Source organism: Malurus melanocephalus, unplaced genomic scaffold, assembly GCF_030028575.1.
Source record: "Malurus melanocephalus ecotype Western Australia unplaced genomic scaffold, MMel_1.1 scaffold_17, whole genome shotgun sequence".
In the NCBI taxonomy this organism is placed as follows: Eukaryota; Metazoa; Chordata; class Aves; order Passeriformes; family Maluridae; genus Malurus; species Malurus melanocephalus.
In genome coordinates this window covers 1296791-1304653 of record NW_026623249.1, presented here as the reverse complement: position 1 = coordinate 1304653, position 7863 = coordinate 1296791, and the positions used below count along the sequence as shown (strand labels likewise).

General features: G+C 40.8%; 1 protein-coding gene across 3 annotated transcripts in view; it reads left to right on the top strand.

The window, feature by feature from the left end:
- The first annotated feature begins 547 nt into the window (after positions 1–547).
- Positions 548–7863, top strand: part of CDK17 (cyclin dependent kinase 17) — a 90769-nt gene continuing 83453 nt past the window's right edge. For all 3 annotated transcript variants that reach the window (XM_057387183.1, XM_057387192.1, XM_057387199.1), the window contains exon 1: positions 548–611. The gene's annotated coding sequence lies outside the window, so the exon portion shown is untranslated. The remainder of the gene's footprint in view (positions 612–7863) is intronic.

Below are 7863 nucleotides of genomic sequence, written 5' to 3'. Positions count from 1 at the left end.
GTAGCCCCCTCTGCCCGCGCCGCCGCCCGAGGCATTCCCCGCGCTCCGCCCTGACTCCCCCGCTCCCCGCGCAGCCGCCGGTTCAGCCGGGGCCGCCGCGACCGCCAGGTGTCGCCGGCGCACGGGCGTCCCCGCGGCCCCTCCCGCGCCCGGAGCCGGCGGGGCTGGCTCAGTGCGAGCGGGCGGAGGCGTCAGCCCGCAGCGGGGACGCGCAGCCTAGCCCGGCTCGCCTCGGCTCGCCCCTTCCTCGCACACCCCCGCGGCCCGGCTCGGCTGACGCTCTCGGCACCGCCAGCGGCCGGCCGGGCGGCTCCCGAGCACGGCCTGCGGCCGCTCTCCGGTGGCGGCGGCGGGGGGGAGCTGCGGCGAGGAGAAAGCTGCTGCTGCGGCGGCGGCGGCGGGGGAAGCAGCCATGTTGGAGCGGGGAATAAAGTGACTTTCCTTGGGGAAGGGAGCGCGGCCGGCGGACCGGCGGAGGCGAAGGCTCTCGGGCAGCGAGGGGAGGAGGGATTCGGCTCCCAGCGGCCGGATTCCGCTCCTAGGCGGAGGAGAAGGGGAAGGAGAAGGGGCAAAGGAACCGCCCCCGGACCCGCGAAGCTCCGGCGCTGCTGGTGAGTKGTGGCTGCTCATTGTCTCCCGGCCTCGGGGTGCGGGTCCGGCTTGCGGCGGGGTGTTGGCTCTCGGCCTGCGGTGCGTGGGAYGTCGCGGGGGTGAGGTGACAGCGCGGCCCCGGAACAGGGGGGAAGTGATGGTGGTCGTAGGCGAGCGCCCTGCGAGAGGGCCTGGGGCTGCCCGGAGAGCCCCGGGCGCGGGGAGCGCCGCTCGGCGCCCCCGGGCAGGGTCGGGCCGGGCTGCGGGGGATTTCTGCTGCCCGGTGGCGGCTGGGAGCGGCYCCGTGGGGGCTGGGGGGCAGCTCCGGGAGCCACAGCCCTCTTCGAGGGGAGCCGAGCGAAGCCGGGCCGGAGGGGTGAGCTGGGGCTATCTGCCCCTGCGTACTGCCGGATTTTTTGGTGATCCTGCGTTCGTCACCGTCCTTTCCCCACCGCCTCCTCCTCTTCAAGCGAGGCAGCGTTCTTCTGACAGCTCTTCTTCTCGCAGCCTCCGCACGTATGACACATTCGCTCCTATTGCAGGTCTCCCCCCACACGCACACCCAAAATATGTAGGTTTCATTTCGTGGCATARGAGTTTTTCTGTCCTGAGCTTTGAGTTCGAAGGTGACAGGATACATGAACATTGTCTGACCCTGAACTTCTGTGAACTCCTCCCTCTCCTTCCTCGCTCAGATGTGTAATGGCTTGAGACCAGTGAGAGCAAAATGGTTCTCTCGAAAGGACGGGGGAAATCAGGTGGGATCAGSGTATTTTATATTTCTTGCGAATTTATTATGCCCACCAGTGCCAATACCACGTTCACGAGGAGTGGATTAGCTGTTGCGTTAGAAGAATGCTGACCTTGATCCCCTTTGTCTCTCCTGCAACAATTTTGGTAGCTGGCTGGAGTTGTTTTAAACTCATTGCTGTCTTTGGCACTTTGCTAATGGTTGTTAACAGTGTTATGGTATTAGGAGCAAAACGGGACTGAGTTGTATTGTAGTTGTATTGTAGTTTAACAGAAGATCAATAGCAACATTCTTGTAGGTATCATGTTATAGATATGAGAGCAAGCCTGGTTTAACATTCTTCCATTGCTTCTCTCCCCCTCCCTTCTTTTTTAATTGTATTAATTGAATTGGAAACTGTGTCACCAAAGGTTAAATACTGGGAAGATCTGGGAYAGAAGAAAACATTTATGAAATCGGACTTAGTACCAAATTTGGAATTGTTTTCGTACTAGAATTGGGTAAAAATGAAGTAGGTGATCTGGTATTTTATGTGCTTCAGACATTAAAGAAATTGACACATTGCTTTGTTATAAGAATTCTGTATACTCACACATAGCTCTTGTTATTTACATCTGCACTCCAGTAAGAGACATGAAAGAGGCTTGTTTTGAATAATTAATGTAGAAGTAACAGATATGAAAACATAAAATCACATGTTTGAATACATGGTGAAAATTTTCCTTAAAAATTGCTAGTGCTTGAAAGAACAAACTGATCTTACTTCTTCAACATAGATAAACCATTATAATGTTAACTTGGCATTAAAAGGGCTGTTTTAATTGGAAAGATGAAAGCATCTTGTTTTTTTTTTTTTGCTGGCATTATTTAAATACTGCTTTGAAAATAATGAGTCTGACTTAGAACAATCTTTAGGAAGGATAGCACAATGATACCTTGTATTTGCATATTGTGCTGTGTAGCCCTGTGTTTACCCAGCATGGAGCTCTACACAAATCATGAGGTGGGTTCTGCCTACATCCGTACTCTAAAGAGTTTGCAAATTAAAGCCTGTGTTGTCTGAAGCAAATTACAGTTTGAAAGTGGGTAGTCATTTATTTTCAGTGCTTGGCTAAGAATGTAGCACATTAATTGATCTTTTTAATATGTAAAATGCCACTAGCCTKTAGTGAAATACTTAATTTATAATTGCAAATATAATTTAGATTGAGAAACAGATCATGGCTATGTATTTCCCCTGAATGGCTCTGGCTTCAGTTTCTGCCTCATGCTGCAGTGTGTAAATATGATATAGCTTATGACAGGGATGTTAAGATGCTCAGTCTGCATGTGTTACGATGTGGAGCTCTTACAGTAAAACTATACAGAATTTTTTGAATGGCTGGCCTAGTAACTTACAAAATCTTCTGATTTCTGAAATGACTACTTGCTTGCTGGAAAAAAAAGAGAACACTTTACTTATCTAAATAAGTTTCTGTCCTGCAGTATATTTCAGTAATTGCACCTAAAAAGTGCAGTTGGGAAAGGCCTTGTTGAAGTCTGACTCAGTGAACAGTCTACACTAAAATGTCTCTGTGTATTTGCTCTTTACCCTCTTTTCATTTTTAGTGGAAGCTGTTGATATTCCATGTACTAATTAGCTTCTATTTTTTGTCCAAGAAAGCTAATGAGCTGTATTTTAAAAACTTGTATGTACTAGTTGTGTACTTATTGAATGCGTTATATGGTATGATGTGAAAATGGACAAGATCATGTCTAAAAATCAAGCTCAATAATTATAAAGCTTTTCTAGCATAAACTCACTTAACATTKCTTACAGTTCTTCAGTTACAGGTATCTTATTAGCTGTGTGCTTTCTAATGCTTACTCTTTTTTTATTTTTACTGCAACACTATATAGCTATTGAGGCAGTTGAGCATCATGGTAATCAGTGGCAGTTCAGAATTTTATATAATACACTACAACTTCATCATGTAAAAATCTTTTAAACTGCCAAATGTTTACATGACAGTTAYGCTTCACATCTAAAAACCAAACTAAACAGTCCATTGGTAGAAATCACTGCCTTATTTTGCAGTGCACATTATGACAGGAATGGCTTTTTGCTTCTGAGTGTAAGAATTGAGATTTTTTTTGCTGCCTGTTCCCATACTGATGTAGAGACTTTTGATTTTGATCACTAGACAATCWCTGCTTTTTAAAAATGAGCCTAGGCCTAGGAGGCTTTTAAAACTTCCTAAATATTTTATGTTCTTGTATTTATATCTTTTGGGATGTTTTTTCCTCATGAAACAGGGCTTTCTCTGGAAATACCCACTAATTGTATGGAATGCTTTTTTCTCCTGTCTGTTTTGTGAAGAGTCATGATGCACTTTTGACAGTTTCTATATGAAGAATGAGAGTTTATGCATGTTTGGACAAATCTCATTTTATAATTCTGTATTGAATGCAAATTCATATATACTCATTCTTAATTAACCTGATGGACTGGCAATTCTTCCAGAGTTGTTGGTTTTCTGAACTTCTTTTAGCAGTRATGTTAACTCTAGAGTTTAGTGGAACTGGTTAATTAGAACATTTGCAAACAGCAGTTTAAACCACTGATAGTCACAAGGAATAAACAAGACTAGTACTTGAGCAAAATTGTCAGCCTGGAGCACAGAACATTGGGAAAGAAAAAAAAAAGAGTTCTTTAGTTCTGTGATCCCGTTAAATGGAAAACAATGACCATAAATCATACCTAAATCAAGTTTGCATTGGACCAGCTTTTGGTACATCAGACCTTGGTTTAGGCTTTAGCCACATCTTTGGAGATCATTATACCCTATACCTGGCCATGTTATAAACTACCATAGACACACTGATACTGGAAATCGTTTTAACAGTGCCTTTACTGGCATATTGGGGCTTTTGTGGTGTGGTTCTTTCTTTTAAAAATTAGAACTTTAATTCACTAGGAAATAYCAGGGATGCTAAGGATAAGCACGAATGTTGGAGAAAAAAGGAATGTAATAGAGCAGCACTGTCCGTGTAAGAACAGAAGAAACAGCTGTCAGGTTGCATTTTAATTTTTCATGTGGTAAGACAGAGTTAGGCAAAATGATTTTAAGGAGACTGAAAAGTACCAACTTTGTAACATTTTTAATTAAACGCTCAAAGACTTCTCTGAATTTCAGGACAATTTCCTGCTTGCTTATTTTAGTAATACCTTGAAAATGCAGTAAGCTGAAGGACAGTTTTATCCTATGTTTGGATTATGACCTTTTTGTTTTCCTTTTTTGTTTATCTTCTCTGGAACAACTAGTTTTGCATATATTACAATAATCAGTGCTGTGTTATTATACCAGAACAAAGAAATTACGTGTCTTTCAGTTGCACTCCTAGCTACAGTTCTTGCCTGTCTTTTATTTTAGGTTGAACTTCTTAGGTATTTTGCGTAAGTTAATGTTACTCTGTGCCCTCTAATCATATTTTATTTAATTGTTATCTGTACCTCATAATTTTACTCCTTTCTCTGACTGCTGTTGTTTTCAAAGGTTTGGTAGAGTTGCACAATGGTTTTGATTTTTAACATCTGCATTTTGTCAGCTTCTCTAAGGATACTTGGATGTTTTCAGTTAGTGTTAAAAGTTGTCAGAATCATGACATTCTCTTCTTTGCTTGGTGGATTAGAGCATTTTGCAGGCATGTAGCTGTACTGAGACAATAATATAGTCAACTGTCATAACCTGTGTAGTCTTTCAGAAATGTCTTTTCCCAAGTATTTCTGACTTCCTGATCTTATCCTACTGTTTTGGAAGTATCTTTGTTTGGATGTTGTTCAGGTATATGAAAGGTGTCTTTATACATTAGTCATTAAAGTTAACGAGCTTAACAACTGGTGTTCACTGAAATATCTTTGCAAAATATGGATTACTGAGAATAATCAAAGAATATTAGTTATCAGCAAAAACATTGTCCTGTAATTGAGAGAAAGCTGTTTGGATTTAAAAGTTACAGTGGTCTGTATGCTAGTTTACAAAAAAATGTAAAGATGCCAGTTTACAAAAATGTAAAGAAATTGACATTTAGATCAATTAATRTGATTGATAAGGGAGGCTGTGATGAGGAAAGCCTATGCTGTCACCAACTATTACAATTAGGTATATTTTAGGACGGAATTGAATTCTGACAAAGCCATTAGCCAGTTAKAAAAGCTAAAGAAAATGTTAGCATTTGTTCTTGGAATAAGTTGATGTTTGTTATATACTGCTATATTAGTAAGTAAACCAGTTGGTAGTCATACGGGTAGTCATACTGTTCTCCGACAGTTTAGAGAACCTGAAGGTGTTAAACAGCTGCTGCTGAAGTTGTGTGGTAMGAGCTTGGTAGGGCACTTTCTGGAGTGGAATGCTGGTCACATATCTCAGTATGTCTCAGATCACTGAGAAATGATGTCATTTTAGCACAACTCAGGTTTCTTTCAGTGGTTTTAAAAGTTAGTTATATGCATAGTAATGGATATTGACAGAGCAGGAGATTAAGCAAAGAAAATAACTGTTACTCAGCATATATTTATAGAGGACCAATCTTGTGAAATTAACGTCTGGTTCTCTTGATAAGATTAAATACTTCATGTGGTATGTTGTTGACATTGCTGACAGACGTCACTGAAACTTTTTACTTGTCTCTTACGTGGCATTTTGATTATGGAACTAAAATGATAGTTCAAGTGTCAACATACAAAATGGTTTAAAACTCAGTGGATAATGTGAATCAAGTGGTTAACTATAAATAGTTGCTGTTATGTAACTGCTGTGATGAGGGCTCCTCATTGTCAAAGTATGTTCATGAAGGAGCCCCGGGAAACCTACTTAGTGTCAGCTGTTGGGCATCGCCACTAAAGTGAAAGCTAGAACATTCCCCTTTATTTTTGAAGCTTTGGAAAATTGTTATAACAATAGGTACAGAAGAATGGGTCATTAGCTCTGGGTGGATGCTTGGAAAATTGGCAGCTTCCTGTTTGTTTACTTGATGTAATATTTTATATGGGACTTTAAAATACAGCATATTAACTTTTACAATAAATTAGTTATATTTGGTAACTAAATCAAATACATGCAGCTGTTAATACTAGCTTTCAGTTTAGGTATTTATTTTGTAAAGATTTAGAATAGTTTCTCATGTATAATACATAACAGATACTAAGTGTTGATCTGCATTCAGTATATGGGGTTTAGGGAAAGCTTTTATTTTGAAAATATAGCAGTCAATAATATAATTAGTGATACACAAGAGGAGGAAAACCAGTTATGAAATAATAGATTACATTTTATATTTCCATCAGTTTTACAGTATATCTTGAAATGAAGTTGAGTTTCTCAATATAGAATTCATAAATACTCCACATAGGCCAAAATAGATGTGGCTGTATATACATTTAACTGGGGAAAATTAAAAGGCACTTTTTCAGTCTTTAGTTTATTGCCAGTGCAGCTTGCTCTGTCCTTTCTCTCATTATAAGATCTGGTCGTCATAAACAGCAGTTGAGTATCTACATGTGSAGGCAGCTTGTTGCCATCTTAGCCGCTATTCAGTCTTGATGCTGTGTCATAAATACCTTAACAAATTGTTTAAGYGTCTGCTTGGAAAGTGTGAAACTATTTCATAATTCACCTCATTTATGTTTGCTCTCAAACCCAAATATAAAACTAAAGTCTTCCAATATGACTATGGGAGATGAAGCTTGGGCTGGTGCTACCTGTGAATAACATAGTTGCTCCACAGAACATAACTTCGGCATAACTTTGGCACTACCACTCAAATCCACAGTGGTTTTGCCCTTTGCTGGCTGCTGCTCTCATCCCCGTTCTCCTGCCTTTGTACCAGCAGGTGTCTTGTGACTGTCAGGGAACTGGTGCAGGTTACATTGTGTGTTTGGGTTCAATTTCACTTTCATGTTTACATGTAAATAATAGTCACTTTCTGCATTATCGATGGAAAAAAGCCGTTTGTAATTATTTTTTTAAATATCCTGAGTAGATGGGAGGGGAAACTTCCTGTGTACGGAGAGGAAAGGAGGTGCTCTGCTGCTAAATATATCAATCATATATGCTGTGTTAAAGTATTTTCAAAATCATGTGTAAAACAGCAGCTCAGAAACTTACCTTGGTACTGGGTAAGAAGGGACTGTGGAAGTAATTACTGATATGTCTTRCAAAACAGATCCCTACTTTTTAATACTTGTTTGAGGTAAGAGTTAAGATATGAAATAGGATTTTTGTGTAGGTATCATKAGTGTTGGAGGAAAGACATCTAAGGAAACTAAAAATTACTTTTTTTTCCTTGCAAATAATATTTTAAAACTGAGCTAAATAATATGAAAATGAGCCTCAGTRGGAGTTTGAAAATATTTGGAAGATGCAACAATAAAAAAATCTCTTAATAACTATAGCATTCATATTTTAAAGGGGCCTAGTAGTGGAGTCCTTGTTTTGTTTCTGAAGAATTGGTCACTCTGGAGAGGTGAGACCACTGTAATC